The sequence below is a fragment of the Schistocerca gregaria genome, chromosome 10 (assembly GCF_023897955.1).
Source record: "Schistocerca gregaria isolate iqSchGreg1 chromosome 10, iqSchGreg1.2, whole genome shotgun sequence".
Taxonomy (NCBI): Eukaryota; Metazoa; Arthropoda; class Insecta; order Orthoptera; family Acrididae; genus Schistocerca; species Schistocerca gregaria.
The window spans coordinates 208,601,670-208,619,115 of NC_064929.1; the positions used below are offsets into that span (position 1 = coordinate 208,601,670).

The 17,446-nt window shown below is 46.2% G+C and overlaps 1 protein-coding gene across 2 annotated transcripts in view; it reads right to left on the reverse strand.

The window, feature by feature from the left end:
* Nucleotides 1–17,446, reverse strand: part of LOC126293266 (protein draper) — a 356,553-nt gene that overhangs the window by 120,049 nt on the left and 219,058 nt on the right. The window lies entirely within an intron of this gene.

Sequence of the window (17,446 nt, forward strand, 5' to 3'; positions counted from 1 at the left end):
GACTTGAAAGAGTAGTTGACCGGAATGGACATTACGTTACATTAACATTTGTTCCATAGATCATGTTTACGACATAGAACGAAGGCTTTCACGACTGAATGATATAGCTGCTGGTAAAGTCTCAGCGGAGGAGCGCCTCTGAGGATGTCCAGCACAGTCCTGGACGAAACGTCAAGAACAGAAGAGTTTCTTGGACCATGACCTCACATCCTGAAAGCTTTACCAACGACACTCCATAATTATGCGGAACGTGTCAGTTTAACGTAATTTTTCTAACAGTTACTGTTTCATATTTAAAAATTCATCTGTTGAGTAGAAGGGCTGTCATTCAAAAATTTATTTGTTTTTAAATGATAGTTGGCTATCTGCCAGACTTTTAATGCTATTTGGCAAATGACCGAAGATTTTTGTAGTAGCAGTTTCTGTGCCAAAGTCAGATGGCTCTGAGAACTATGGGACTTAATATCTGAGGTCATCAGTCTCCTAGAACTTAGAAGTACTTAAACCTAACTAACCTAAGAACATCACACACACCCACGCCCGAGGCAGGATTCGAACCTGCGACCGTAGCGGTCGCGCGGCTCCAGACTGAAGTGTCTAGAAGCTTTCGGCCACATCAGCCGGCGTCGGGGACTGTGTTTCAAGGTATTCACGTACTCAGTCGTACCAAGGAAAATCTCCAAACAGCAATATGTTTTGAGAAGTTGTTTTATTTAGACAATCAGTTTCGGACTGAAGCGCCGAGAACCGCTCGGCCACCGCGGCCAGCTTAGGGAGGATTTAATAGAAAGTATCCCCAGCAGAGTTGAAGCCATAATAAAGGCAAAAGGTGAACACACTGTACATTGATCTCCACTAATAGGCGTCCGGATACGTTTGGTTAGATAGTGTATGTCGCTAATGAAGAGCTTCAATTGCTAGAAATGAAACGAGCAGCAGTCACATTTAAAGTGATGAATATCAGTTACGGTCTGGTACTGTTTCCCGTATTGCTAACGAAACTTTGGTTTTGCTGACAGACTGACCTGTAGCGTAGACAGAGGTCTGTGTTACGTTGAATGTTGTAAATGTGTTGAGATTTTCACCCTGCAGCGGAGTGTGCGCTGATATGAAACTTTCTGGCAGATTAAAACTGTGTGCCGGACCGAGACGCGAACTCGGGACCTTTGCCCTTTGCGGGCAGGAGAGCTTCTGTAAAGATTGGAAGGTAGGAGACGAGGTACTGGCAGAAGTAAAGCTGTGAGGACGGGGCGTGAGTCGTGCTTGGGTAGCTCAGATGGTAGAGCACTTGCCCGCGAAAGGCAAAGGTCCCGAGTTCGAGTCTCGGTCCGGCACACAGTTTTAATCTGCCAGGAACTTTTGTATTGTAAACTTGTTGGAGAGTTTGCGGAACCCACGAATGTTAACACCAAAACGAGGTGGGGCAGTGGTTAGCACACTGGACTCGCATTCGGGCGGGGGACGGTTCAAACCCGCGTTCAGCCACTATGATTTAGGGATTCCCTAAATCGCTTCGGGCAAATGCTGGGATGGTCCCTTCGAAAGGGCACGGCCGACTTCATTTCACATCCTTCCCTAATCGCTTGCTCCCCTCGCCTGAAACAACCAAAGTAATGATTACGGTCAAAAATAAGTGCGTAGGGTAGCCCGAGGTGTACGCCCCGTACACCGTAAGTGCACTTTTAGTCCTTGAACAATCTGAAAACTTGGGCAAAATTGCCGTACAGAAAGGCTAGCGTGATGGCGCGAGGTGCTCTTGCTGGTGCATGTTTGTGGAGCTCAGCGCTGCTGGCCAGAGGTTTTTGTGGGCCAGCTGGCAGGGCGGCAGGGCAGAACAGACGGCGTGGCGCAGTGGGCCGCAATTCTGGCCTATTAAGCGGCCCGCATTGAGCGCGAGGGAGCCACGCTACCCCGATCCTTCCTGGACTACTCGACGCACCAACGCCGCGGCCCGGACAGCTCCACACTACGCCCGTACAAAGAGACTGAACGCGCAACCACACGGCAGTATGTGGTCGTAATAGTGTTGCCGTCAACATTGCTGCTATGTGGCAATACTGTGGACGGCCGGGCAATGCTGTGGACGGCCGGGCAACATTGCGGATGGCCGGGCAACATTGCGGATGGCCGGGCAACATTGCGGATGGCCGGGCAACATTGCGGATGGATCAGGCTGTAGCAAGTGGTTCCTAAAATATTGTATGGGTTGCCGGTCTTGTGCACCAAAGGTGGAGAATATTTCGTACGGCTGGGTATTACCAACCTCCGTCATTGTCTTCAAACGCTTCCCTCTCATACTCAGCCTTGTCCGCTGGAGGTGGCGCTCGACCCGGGGCAAGGGCTGTTCAAATCCCGGTGGTGGAAAATATTTTCACCGACGGAATTTGGCCGGAAAGGGAAGGAGGGGTGTTGGCATGAAGTTCCTGAGCACCACACACTGCGGCAGCGGTTTAAATACCAAACCTCACCTCATCGAGGGAGGGCATGTGACGCAGTCGATAGTGATCCCGTCCTTCTGGTGCGACTTTAACTTTGGCGGCCTGCTTGGTGCCATTCGAGAGGAGCTGGCCATGTGCCGGCATCGGGTTTCATCCTCTACTTTCTCCCATCGTCGTCATACAACACAAATATTCCACTACTGGCCATCGAAATTGCTACACCAAGAAGAAATGCAGATGATAAACGGGCATTCATTGGACAAATATTTTATACTACAACTGACATGTGATTACATTTTCACTCAATTTGGGTGCATAGATCCTGAGAAATCAGTACCCAGAACAACCACCTCTGGCCGTAATAACGGCCTTGATACGCCTGGGCATTGAGTCAAACACAGCTTGGATGGCGTGTACAGGTACAGTTGCCCATGCAGCTTCAACGCGATACCACAGTTCATTAAGAGTAGTGACTGGCGTATTGTGACGAGCCAGTTGCTCGGCCACCATTGACCAGACGTTTTCAAATTGGTGATAGATCTGGAGAATGTGCTGGCCAGGGTAGCAGTCCAACATTTTCTGTATCCAGAAGGCGCGTACACGACCTGCAACATGCGGTCGTGCATTATCCTGCCGAAATGTAGGGTTTCTCAGGGATAGAATGAAGGGTAGAGCCACGGGTCGTAACACATGTGAAATGTAACGCCCACTGTTCAATCGCCGTCAATGCGAACAAGAGGTGACCGAGAAGTGTTACCAATGGCACCGCATACCATCACGCCGGGTGATACGCCAGTATGGCGATGAGGAATACACGCTTCCAATGTGCGTTCACAGCGACGTCGCCAAACACGGATGCGACCATCATGATGCTGTAAACAGAACCTGGATTCATCGGAAAATATGACGTTTTGCCATTCGTGCAACCAGGTTCGTCGCAGGCGCTCCTGTCAGTGATGCAGCATCAAGGGTAACCGCAGCCATGGTCTCCGAGCTGATAGTCCATGCTGCTGCAAACGTCGTCGAATTGTTCGTGCAGATGATTGTCGTCTTGCAAACGTCTCCGTCTGTTGCCTCAGGGATCGAGACGTGGCTGCACGATCCTTTACAGCCATGCGGATAAGATGCCTGCATCTCGACTGCTAGTGATACGTGGCCGTTGGGATCCAGCACGGCGTTCCGTATTACCCTCCTGAACCCACCGATTCCATATTCCGCTTACAGTCATTGGATCTCGACCAACGCGAGCAGCAATGTCGCGATACGATAAACCGCAATCGCGTTAGACTACAATCGGACCTTTATCAAAGTCGGAAACGTGATGGTACGCATTTCTCCTCCATGCAAGGCATCACAACAACGTTTCACCAGGCAACGCCGGTCAACTGCTGTTTCTGTATGAGAAGTCAGTTGGAAACTTTTCTCATGTCAGCACGTTGTAGGTACCGGCGCCAACCTTGTGTGAATGCTCTGAGAAGCTAATAATTTGCATATCACAGCATCTTCTTCCTGTCGGTTAAATTTCGCGTCTGTAGCACGTCGCAATTTTAATGGCCAGTAGTGTACACACACACACACACACACACAATACGTACACACACACACACACACACACACACACACACACACACACACACACACACACACACAATACGTACATGTAGTATTACAAATAGGGTGTAACGGACCGTGTTGTTAGTAAACAAACAACTTCCCCTTGTCTCCTCTATTTCACGCCGACAGCATTGCTGTGGAAGGTCATGTGTAACATTATTGTTTTGTTTAGAGGTTACTGTTTAACGTCCCGTCGACAACGAGGTCATTAGAGACAGAGCACAATCTCGGGTTAGGGAAGACTGGGGTAGGAAATCGGCCGTGTCCTAAAAACAGCGGAACACTGGTAGCAGTTACTTCTGTAAAATATCTGGGAGTGTGCGTACGGAACGATTTGAAGTGGAATGATAATATAAAATTAATTGTTGGTAAGGCGGGTGCCAGGTTGAGATTCATTGGGAAAGTCCTTAGAAAATGTAGTCCATCAACAGAGGAGGTCGGGTTCCCTGGTTAGATTTCCGGCGGGGTCAGGGATTTTCTCTGCCTCGTGATGACTGTATGTTGTGTGCTTCTTTACCATCATTTCATCATCATTGGCTGGCAAGTCGCCGAAGTGGCGTCAACTAAATAGGACTTGCAATACGGCGGCCGGACATCCCCGCGAACCGCGGATTTTCGCGCTGTATTTGTGAACTGCTTTAGCTTCCACTGAAATAATGACTCACAAATATCTACTCTGCCTGCCAGCACATTACTGCTACATTCTTTAACTTGCCCAGCTTTTAAACAGACACTGCCGACCTAAAGAAAACTGAAGCAACTGTTCACGTCGAAACACATACAGAGCCTCGAAACAAACAGCAATATACGCTGTGAAATTTTCTCAGAGAGTGCTTTAATGAGAAAATAAGGTCTAGATACCTCGATATATTTTTTTGTATGCTTCAGAAGTATAAAAATTTCAATTGTCGTGTCAGGTGCCTTAATCCTAGAAAGCATGTTAATTAGGTAATCTAACTGATGCACAATCTCTTATAATTTTACTCATACCACTACCCTCCAGATTTTTTTTTTTTTTTATCAAAGTGGGTACAGGTGGGTACAGGTTTTTAAATTTATCACTCTAAAATGGAATGACGATGCGATTCCAAAAAGTTAAACACTACTATGGGAGGCCAAGCAATGCATACGAATTGAATTCTGTGTTACACTTCAGAGTGACAATAGTCAAGATGAACCTTTATTCACTGAAAGGAATAATTTGTCAGATTTGACAACGATTGTCTCTGATTTTGACCCGGTGCATCAAGAAAAGCGATTCATCCGATCAGATAACAAGTTTCCGTTGATCCAGTGTCTAATTTTTATGATACTGCACCGATTGCAGTAGTATCTAACGATAGTGGGCCAACATGGCGACACATGGGGGTTGTCTACAGTATATTTTCTGACAATAATCTTAAAATATGTTTCAGTTCTTTGACTTATTCCATTTTGCATGGGGACCACATCACTTAGAATCCGTGGAACAGATATCAGTATCTCTTTTTGTTGTTGTTTATGTGTATTATGTATCGTTGTTTCATTACATGTTCTACAGCCTCACTATGGATCTATTAAACAAATCAGTATTACTAAATAGTTAAACCTGTCACCCAAATCCAGTTGCATATTGCGTACCTTGCTTCCAGAAACAATAAAACTATTATTTTGAGTATTTCACACAATTATTGACTAAATTTAAAAAGTTTTAATACTGTCACCATCTACTCGTTAAGAGATACAGTATGTTAATGTTTTAACAAAAGGACATGTGCACTGAAATTAGAAATTGTGGATATGGTTTGAGCCAGCATAATTTGCTGTGCGCAAATTGCCCCAGGGCATATTTATCCTGTATTTGAGAATAACTGCAATTAGCGACTTCCAACAAGCTTTACACATAAATTCGACCCTTTACGACACATACCCCTCCCAAAAAAATAATGAAAAAGTTTGTCGCTTACTACTTTTTTGATCTGAATACAGTACAACTTCAGCATAAGATATGACGGTTTAATTTATTATATCTTTAATACCAACTCTATTTGCAACAAATTTTGCAGTCTTGATGTATACCACAGAATATACCTGCAAAATCATGTTATTGTACGACACACAGGTCGAGGAGATACGACGCCATAAACAGTGAGATGCGCGATAAACTAGCTTTTCTTAAAACGAAGAACAAGTTGTACACACTATAATCATCTACTGTTTGACAATGAGAGCATTTACCGACGACCAACAAATTTTAAACATAATTTCAAACCTTTTCTGAACATTTTTCACGCTTGCAGCCCCACAAAATAACGAAAGGAAAATAGTTTGCCGCTTACTAAAAATTTGTTTCTCTTGCGGTAAAACTTCACGTCAAGGTTGACCTTTTAATTTACTATGTCTTTACTGCTAACTCCAGAGAGTATCGATATAAACTGTACGACACACAGTTTCGGAGGGAAACTAGCTTTTCAGAAAAATATAAATAGTTCTCAATACTGATTGGGTAAGTATCTGTAGACGTAACTTAAAAAATTTAGCAGTTGATTAATTGTAAAGTATTCAAATGTTTGACGCTGTTTTATACATGGGAGTCCGATACTGTAGAGAATCAAGGGTGTGTGTGTGTGTGTGCGCGCGCACACAATGTAATCTAATGTCACCACCTGGTTGTTCTACGAATCTCATTTCCAACAGACTCGTTCAGATTACATATGGAGAGAAATTAATTACGTTAACAATGCCTTGCAGTAATTTTCTTGAAGGGACATTTTTATTGAAACATTGAAACTTCGGTAAGTACAGGGGCCAGAGCGTTCACGATTTAAAGCGACAAGTTGGTGGCAGTTGCGCGCATACAAGTGACCGCTGGCCTTCAGGGCAATCATTGGCCGGTGTGTTCATTTGGAACCGACGACTCATGGTGAAGTCCTACTCGAGACTGGGGTGCTCCAGTGTATGCTCCGCCATCGAGGCACCCCACACTTAATTTTCGGAGGATGCTAAGTTCACCGGACTTGGATACGATGCAACGTCATTATGACGTATACACGCTACATCGAAAACGTTAGAAACCGTATATCCACTATTCGATTTTTGTGAACTTTCGAGAGGTTGTGATAGGGTAGCGCTGTGCTCTGCGCCATTCGTTTGAATGTGTTTTGCGTTCCTTGCGTTTAAATCGTGTATTGTACTGTGTTTGTGTCCTGTGCGTTGTTTTTCGCTTCCTCGTCTCTAATTATGTGTTCAGCATTCGAGAGACTAATGAGAGAAAAGCTAAAAGAGTTCAGCATCGATGACAACGGGCAATTGCGTGGTTATTGTGAATCTCAAGCAGAAATTGATGTACTTCTGACTCAGCTGTAGTGCGACGGTTATTCGTACTCGCTGAGAGGAAGCACTCGGCAGCCAAAATCTTCAGATGCGTCAAGACACTAACCTTTGGTTAAGATTACATTGAGAATTCCACTTCCCCGCACATTTCATCTCCGGTCGACGATTTTTCTTCAACAATGCCTCATATTTTTCTTTTTAAGTTCGAAATTCAATCATTCTACACACCAGTCATTACTGGACACTAAGGTACCTGTCTCTGCGGTCCGACTGTACAATTACTTGGAATTATGGTTGATAAAAGACTATCTTGGGATGGAAATATAAATTACTTGGCTAACAAACTCGCAGGAGTTCTCTTTCAGCTATATAAATTAAGAAAAAAAGTCAGCAAGAGTATGCTGCTACAATCTAATATGTACTTGCAAGACCAATTGTATGAAACCATACTAAAATATTGATAATAAATAAATATTATTTTCGGCGTAAGCATTCAATACAACAATAACACAATCTAATCTGGTCGGGACATAAGAGGACTTCACTTTTTTTTACGAAACGTGTTGCCCGTGGTATTTTCAAGGCCACGGTCAGGAATATTTCCATTAATATCCAACTCTTTTACTTTTATTTTGGCGAAATACATATACGCTCCCACACTGAGCTGTTATCAGAATCGCACGTGTCAAAACAAACCACTAGCTGACGACAGTTTAGAACCTCGAACGTTCGTAAAAGTCGATAGCTGTGTTAATCGACTAAAGCGTATATACGTCATAATGACGTCACATGATATCCAGGTTGGGTGAACTTAGCATCCTCCTTAATTTTCCACCCCTCTGTCCCGGACGCCTCATTCATCTCCGACCTTCCCCACCTCCTTCCCTCCCACCCGCCACCCCCAGACTAGCGGCTGCAAATTCCCTCCGCCTGGGGTGCCCCTTGGTCTTTTCTTCGACAGCCTTCCGACTGCGGCGACCCTCACCCTACATGTAAAGAGCTTCTCATTGTCCAGTCGCCTCATCTACGTTCCGCTCCGTTGACCACCCCAAACGAACAAATTAATGGCCCTGCCACGTTTCATCCTTTGTGCTACTGCCAAGACACTCTGGAGTACAAAACCACCACCAATCATGCAGTTTATGAAACCGAGCAGATACATTAATTCCATGTACATCTGTACTCCGCATGCCACTTTACGGTTTGTGGCGGAGGGTACTTTGTGTACTATTGTCCGTTCCCTACTCACCTGTTCCAGTCGCGCACACTTCGCTGGAAGAAAGATTGCTTAGTGGGGCTCCAGTTTCTCTGATTTCATCTTCAATGTCTTCTCGCGGGATATTCATAGGAGTAACCGCTATATCGATTGACGCTTACAGGAACTTTCTCTCTCAGGACTTCAACAGTAGACCGTACCGCGATGCAGAATGCCTCTCTTGCAGCATCTGCCAGTGGACTTAACTGAGTATCTCTGGTACTCTTTCGTGCTTACTAAATGAATCTGTAACGAAACGCTCCGCTCTTCTTTGGATCTTTTTCCTCAATCAGTCCTGTCTGGTACGTATCTCACACTGACGAGCTGCATTCAAGTATTGGCCGAACGAATGTTTTGTAAGCTACCTCCTTTCTTGATGATCTAAGTTTCTGGAGGTTTCTTCCAACGAATCATTCTGGCATCTTGTTTACCTGCATTATTTTTATGTGATCTTTCCACTTCATCTCGCTACGTAGCCGTACTCTCAAAATTTCAAATTTAAGGGTATAACTATAATCGCGTAACACACACACACACACACACACACACACACACACACACACACACACACACACACACAGAGAGAGAGAGAGAGAGAGAGAGAGAGAGAGAGAGAGAGTTACAAAAAGGTACGGCCAAACTTTCAGGAAACATTCCTCACACACAAAGAAAGAAAATATGTTATGTGGACATGGGTCCGGAAACGCTTACTTTCCATGTTAGAGCTCATTTTATTACTTCTCTTCAAATCACATCAATTATGGAATGGAAACACACAGCAACAGAACGTACCAGCTGTATATATTTGCGTGTGTTCCAGTTGAGATCACCTAATAATGAACGATGTACAAAGGATATAAATGCAGACTGGCAGCAGCGAGAAACGTATTTCTGGAAAAGAAAGATATTTTAACATCTAAAATAAAATCATTCATTAGAAAGTCTTTCTGATAATATCTGTCTGCGGTGTAGCTTTATATACTAGTGAAACATGGACGATGAACAATTCAGACAAGCAGAGAAGAGAAGTTTTGAATTGCGGTGCTACAGGAGACAGCTGACTGTTTCGTGGGTGGATTGGATAACTAAAAAGAGATGAAGTACTGAATCGAATTAGGAAGAGAAGAAATTTATGGATCAACTTGAGTAGATTAAGAGATCTGTTGATAGGGCACAGTATCATAAGAAACTACTCTGTGACCAGTGCTGTATTTTTAAATGTCTTGAGTATTACATGATATCTGAGGTCTGTATGACCATACCACCAGCCTGTTGCGAAAGCAGAGACGCTTTGCTCCAAAAATCACCTGGCATCGCAAAATATAGCTCGCTGTCCGTATCATGACATTGTGACACCCGATTCGTAACGGGAGCTACGGAATCCCTGTCGTAACAGTGAAAGTCAGTGACTGCCGGGGTATAATTTCCCGCGGCGATCCTTTTCCACGCGCCTCGTTAACTGTGGAGTAGAATTAGCCACGAAATTCCGGAGGGAGGGGGGAGGGGGCAATGCCCTTTATGATAGACTGGGGACGTCACGGGAGTTTCCGGCCGCGCAACTCAACGGAACCCCAGACTGTCTGGCAAGTTCACTACCGTGACGAGTAGCGGTCTAGAAATAAACAGGACGAAACGAAGGCGTACGCAGCAAGCTTTGACTACGCAGTCAATGAATCGCTACTGGAATTAATAATTCCATAGCAACGGATCATTCTCCTTACTGTCGTGACCGTCGCGTCACAGTAATTGTCGTCATTATTAACGTCATCGCCTCGCTGCCGTCGCTGTCATCATCAACATACTCTCCGACAACGTCGCCGCCACCCCGTCGTCATTTTCTCGTCGTCGTCGTCGTAGTCGTCGTCGTCGTCATTTTCTCGTCGTCGTCGTCGTAGTCGTCGTCGTCGTCATTTTCTCGTCGTCGTCGTCGTCGTCGTAGTCGTCGTCGTCATTTTCTCGTCGTCGTCGTCGTCGTAGTCGTCGTCGTCATTTTCTCGTCGTCGTCGTCGTCGTAGTCGTCGTCGTCATTTTCTCGTCGTAGTCGTCGTCATTTTCTCGTCGTCGTCGTCGTAGTCGTCGTCGTCGTCATTTTCTCGTCGTCGTCGTCGTCGTAGTCGTCGTCGTCATTTTCTCGTCGTCGTCGTCGTCATTTTCTCGTCGTCGTCGTCGTCATTTTCTCGTCGTCGTCGTCGTCGTAGTAGTCGTCGTCATTTTCTCGTCGTCGTCGTCGTAGTAGTCGTCGTCATTTTCTCGTCGTCGTCGTCGTAGTAGTCGTCGTCATTTTCTCGTCGTCGTCGTCGTAGTCGTCGTCATTTTCTCGTCGTCGTCGTCGTAGTCGTCGTCATTTTCTCGTCGTCGTCGTCGTAGTCGTCGTCATTTTCTCGTCGTCGTCGTAGTCGTCGTCATTTTCTCGTCGTCGTCGTAGTCGTCGTCATTTTCTCGTCGTCGTCGTCATTTTCTCGTCGTCGTCGTAGTCGTCATTTTCTCGTCGTCGTCGTAGTCGTCATTTTCTCGTCGTCGTCGTAGTCGTCATTTTCTCGTCGTCGTCGTAGTCGTCATTTTCTCGTCGTCGTCGTAGTCGTCGTCATTTTCTCGTCGTCGTCGTAGTCGTCGTCATTTTCTCGTCGTCGTAGTCGTCATTTTCTCGTCGTCGTTATTTTAGGTCGTTGCCGCCGCCACCACCACCATCGTTGTAATTTTCTCGTCGCCGCCGCCGTTCTCGTCAGCATCATAGTAGTCGTCATCTCGCCACTGGCACACCTTTATTGAAACACACGCCTCTCTTCCATCCTTTCCGGAGCACCTTTCCTTTACTGTTCGGGTAAGGCCGCCTCCTGTCTTCCCAGTGGTTTCCTCTACTTTTCTTAGTCTCTTGCCCACCATCTGCATCTCGTGAAGCTTCCCTAGGCTCCTCATCTCCGCTATTCTCTTGACATGGTCAACAGTGTATTAAGAGGTTGTTGCATGAACGCCGTGGTCTAAGTGTCACGTCTTTGACTAGTTATCAAAACTACCTGGGTCCCTTTTTCGAACACCGCCACTGCATAAATTCTGAATAAAAATTATTAGCAATGTCGGCTTAGACATAATGTTTGTATGTATGTATGTGTGTGTGTGTGTGTGCGCGCGCGCAAGGGAGAGAAGGAGGAGGAGCAGAGAGGGAGGGAGGGGGGGGGGGGGGGGGGAGAGAGAGAGAGAGAGAGAGAGAGAGAGAGAGAGAGAGAGAGAGAGAGAGAGAGAGAGAGAGAGAGGGGGGGGGGGGAAGGGGATGCAGTGCAGATACACCCCACACGAAAGAACTCATCCAACCTGCGCGTGCTTACGTTCACTAGAGACGATACATGCTGTGTGCAGAATGAAAGCTTTTTGCCTGGTATTCCGAAACCGTGATCCCTCTCGACATACGCCATCAGACAGCAGCACCTACATTCCGTGGATCCCTGCCTTCGTAGCGTGATGGAAACGCCGGTGTCTTTTGTGCAGAACCCTACTGCCAGCTCCCCCTGCAGTCTTGGGCGCTATTAGCGAATGAGAATGACAGGCTAGCGATGGCCGCCACCACGTCCTGCCTTCGGAGGAGCGGGCGCGGCGTCTTACGAAACCGCGGCTGCTTCTTTATCAGCGTGCAAGCGGCCGAATGTGGCGGACTGCGTCACCACCCGCAGGCGATAACGATCGTAACGGCAAACACGCACAAACGACAGTAATCGCCGAAACAACGCATCTATCACGTCAAGCGCTGTACTCCCCGCGCTGTACCCCCTTAAGCCCCCTTCACGCCGAAGTGCAACGGCCAATTCTCTCTGGTATAACTGCTAGGCGTCCACCATAGAACACAAAGTTATAGTGCGTGCAGTGTTAGTGGCCGAGATACACCTATTGGGTTACTGCATAGATAAGTTCGTGTGTTGTGTTGTCTTAAGTCCAGAGACTGGTTTGATGCAGCTTTCCATGCTGCTCTATACTGTACAAGCCTCTTCATCTCCCAGTACCTACTGCAGCCTACTCCTTCTCAATCTGCTTAGTGTATTCATCTCTTGGTCTCCCTCTACGATTTTTATCATTCGCGCTTCCTACCAGTACTAAATTGGTGATCCCTTGATGCCTCAGAACGTGTCCCACCAACCGATCCCTTTTTCTAGTCAAGTTGTGCCACAGATTTCTCTTCCACGCAGTTCTATTCGGTACCCCCCTCATTAGCTACGTGATCAACCCATCTAATCTTCAGCATTTTTCTGTAGCACCACATTTCGAAAGCTTCTATTCTCTTCTTGTAGAAACTATTTATCGTCCACGTTTCACTTCCATACATGGCTACACTCCATACAAATACTGCTTGCTCAATACACAGACTGACTAACAACGGACATAGGCTACAACCCTGTCTCACTCCCTTCCCAACCACTGCTTCCCTTTCATACCCCTCGACTCTTGTAACTGTCATCTTTTTTCTGTACAAATTGTAAATAGACTTTCGCTCCCTGTATTTTACCCCTGTCACCTTCAGAATTTGAAATAGAGTATTGTCAAAAGCTTTCTCTAAGTCTACAAATGCTAGAAACGTAAGTTTGCCTTTCCTTAATCTAGCTTCTAAGTCGTAGGGTCAGTATTGCCTCACGTGTTCCAATATTTCTACGGAATCCAAACTGCTCTTCCCAAAGGTCGGCTTCCACCAGTTTTTCCATTCGTCTGTAAAGAATTCGCATTAGTATTTTGCAGCCGTGGCTTATTAAACTGATAGTTCGGTAATTTTCACATCTGTCAGCACCTTCTTTCTTTGGGATTGGAATTATTATATTTTTCTTGAAGTCTGAGGGTATTTCACCTGTCTCATACATCTCGCTCACCAGATGGTAGAGTTTTGTCAGGACTGGCTCTCCCAAGGCCATCAGTAGTTCTAATGGAATGTTGTCTACTCCCGGGGCTTTGTTTCGACTCAGGTCTTTCAGTGCTCTCTCAAACGCTTCACGCAGTATCGTATCTCCCATTTGAACTTCATAACCAATGTTATTGACGAAGATGATATGTTAAGTTGTGCACATTTTGACAGATGAATTTGTGTTTTTTTTAATGATTTCGTGATCCCTTCAGCTGCCATTCTCCTCATTTGATGCACGATTGTATAATTTCGGCCTTAGGCCATTATGAAGTACTTTATGGACTAATCTATAATGGTGTCCTATGCCATGTACGCCCCTGCTGCTATGACTCCATGTAGTTGTCCTAAAATAAATTAGAAACAGTTTTTCGCTATTTTAGGAGCACGTCACTTTTTCGACAAAATTTATATGCATACAAACACGACGAACTGTTCTTAGAAGGCAATACGTCGCGCTGTCTTTTTTATCCCTGACTTTTCTTTCTTGACGCCAAGTAACATAAAAAGTCGTTTTTCTCCTTCAGTAAAATTTAATTTTTTATGTTTCTATACGCACGCCGCAGGCTTCTTCTTTGTCCAAGTGATATAAAGCATGATTTTTATGTCTTCAGGCAATTCTTCTCTCCTCTGCAACAATGTCCGTACAAAATATTTAAGTCCTATCGCTCAGTATTACGAAACTACAGCAAATGAAATTAAGATTAAGGTTGAGAGTCTTTATCAGCTTCCATATTTACCACTTGTGGATCGCAGCGCGCTGTCTGAAAGTGACGCAATAATTGGAGAACAATTGGGCTTTGCAGGAGTTCTCGATCACCAAGCAACACAACTAAAACCAGACTTTAATGTATTACAATTGCCCCGCCCTCCCTCCCTCCCTCCCTCCCCCCCCCCTCTCTCTCTCTCTCTCTCTCTCTCTCTCTCTCTCTCTCTCTCTCTCTCTCTCTCTCTCTCTCTCTAATACAGCAGCAATATACACCGAAGCGCCAAAGAAACTGGTATAGGCATGCATAATCAAATACAGAGATACGTAAACAGGCAGAATACTGCTCTCCGGTCGGCAACGGCTATATAAGACAATATGTGTCGGGCGCAGTACTTAGATCAAGATTTAACTGAGTTTGAAAGTGGGGATCAGACTGCGTACGAGCGATGGGGCACACCATCTCCGATGCAGCGATGAAGTGGGGATTTTCCCGTACGACCATTTCACAAGTGTGTCGTAAGTATCAGGAATCCGGCGAAACATCAGATCCCCGACATCGCTGTGGCCGAAAAAAGATCTTGGAAGAACGGGACCTACGACGACTAAGACAATCATTCAACGTGACATAAATGCAACCCCACCGCAAACCGCGGCATATTTCAGTGGTGGGCCATCGACAAGTGTCAGCGTGCTAAGCATTCAACGAAACTTCAATGATATGGGCTTTCGGAGCCGAAGGCCCACTCGGGTACCCTGAACGACTGTGACAGGTGACACGTACGTAAGCATTTTGTCAGATCACCTGCATACATTCATGTCCAATATGCATTCCCACGGAGGTGGACAATTCCAGCAGGACAATGCGACACCCCACACGTCCAGAATTGCTACAGACTGGCTCCAGGAACACTATTCTGAGTTTGAGCACTTTCGCTGGCCACCAAACTGCCCAGACATGAACAATATTGAGCATATCTGGTATACTTTCCAACGTGCTATTCAGAAGAGATCTGCACCCCCTCGTACTCTTACGGATTTACGGACAGCCCTGCTCGATATTTGGTGTCAATTACTTCCAGCACTACTTCAGACATTAGTCGAGTCCATGCCACGTCGTGTCGCGACACTTCAGCACGCTCGCGGGGGCCCTACACGATATTAGGCAGGCGTACCAGTTTCTTTGGCTCTTCAGTGTATGCAACTCAACTTTTCTGCTGATGCAAAAAGGGAACGATGCAAGCTGAGACTGAAGTTTACTAAATTGTTACGGTAGGAAATCTACCATTCTCTTTCTGCATCTACGTCTATACTCCGCAGGCTACCTTACGCTCTGTGGCGGAGGGTACTTTTTGTATCACATGACAGTTCCCCCATTCCTGTTTCAGTCGTCAACAGGTCTCCGGACGAGCGTTTGACGGTACATTCCCGTGTGATCCCGAATCGCGCTAATTTCACTTTCGGGCTTCCTCCGCGAAATATACGTAACTAACAGCAATAGACTGACTGACTCTTCTAGGAACGTACGGTAAACCTCGCCGTGATGTAGAGCGCCTCTCTTGCAGCGTTTGCCACCAGAGCTGGCTGTGCACCTCCGTGATGCCTTCGCGTTTGCTAATTGAACATGTGACAAAACGCAGTGCTCTTCTTTGTATCTTCTCTATTCCCTCCGACAATACCGTTCAAGTATTGGCCGAACGGCTGTTCTTTGTAAGCCACCTCTTCTGTGGGTGGACCACACTTCCAGTGAACCGGCATGTGCCTTACCTGCGATTAACTGTATGTGGTCGCTCCACTTCAAATCGCTTCGTGCGTACACCGGCAGGTATTTTATGGATATGGCTGCCTGCAGTCATTATTCTGCAATCGTGTAATCATACAACAATGGCCTTTTCTGCCAGTTTATGCGCCATAAGTTCCTTCTGTTTACGTTGAAGGTCAACTGCCACCACCTACACCACGCGTCGATCCACTGCAGGTCCACCGCATTTCGAAGCAGTTTTCTACTGCTGCGACTTCTCTGTACACGACAGTATTATCTGCAAAAAGTCTTACGTAAGGTCCAACGTCAAAAGCACCCGGACACCTGGCTGAAGATGACTTCGTGGCGCCCTCCATCGGTAATGCTGAATTCAATATGGTGTTGGTCCGCCCTTAGCCTTGATAACAGCTTCCACACTCGCAGGCATACGTTCCATTAGGTGCTGGAAGGTTTCCTGGGGAATTGCAGCCCATTCTCCACTGAGGAGAGTCAGCGATGTCGGTTGGTGAGGCCTGGCACGGAGGCGGTGTTCCAAAACATCCCAAATGTGTTTAATAGGGTTCATGTCAGGACTCTGAGGGCCAGTCCAGTACAGGGATGTTATTGTCGTGTAACCACTCCGCCACAGGCCGTGCATTATGAACACAGTATGATCGTGTTGAAAGATGCAATCGCCATCCCCGAATTTTTCTTGAACAGTGGGAAGCAAGAAGGTACTTAAAACATCATTGTAGGCCTGTGCTGAAATAGTGCCACACAAAACAAGGGGTGCAACCCCCCCCCCCCCCCCCATGAAATACACGACCACACCACAACACCACCGCCTACGAATTTTACTGTTGGCACTACACACGCTGGCAGACGACGTTCACCGGGCATTCGCCATACCCACACCCTGCCATCGGATCGCCACACTGTGTACCGTAATTCGTCACTCCACACAACGTTTTCCCACTGTTCAACCGTCCAATGTTTACCTCCTTACACCAAGCGAGGCGTCGTTTGGCAGTTACCGCCGTGATATGTGGCTTGTGAGCAGCCACTCGTCCATTAAATCGCAGTTTTCTCACCTCCCGCCTAAATGTCGTAGTACTTGCAGTGGATCCTGATACTGTTGGGAATTCCTTTGCGATGGTCTGGATAGATGTCTGCCTATTACACATTACGACCCTCTTCAACTGTCGGTGGTCTCTGTCAGTCAACAGACGAGGTCGCCCTGTACGCTTTTGTGCTTTACGTGTCCCTTGACGTTTCTACTTCACTATCACATCGGAAACAGTGGACCTAGTGATGTTTACGAGTGTGGAAATCTCGCGTACAGACGTATGACACAAGTGACACCCAATCACCTGACCACGTTCGAAGTACGTGAGTTCTGCCGATGTCTAATGACTACTAAGGTCGCTGATATGGAGTACCCGGCAGTAGGTAGTTGCAGAATGTACCTAATATGTTTTTGGAGGTGTTCGGATACTTTTGATCA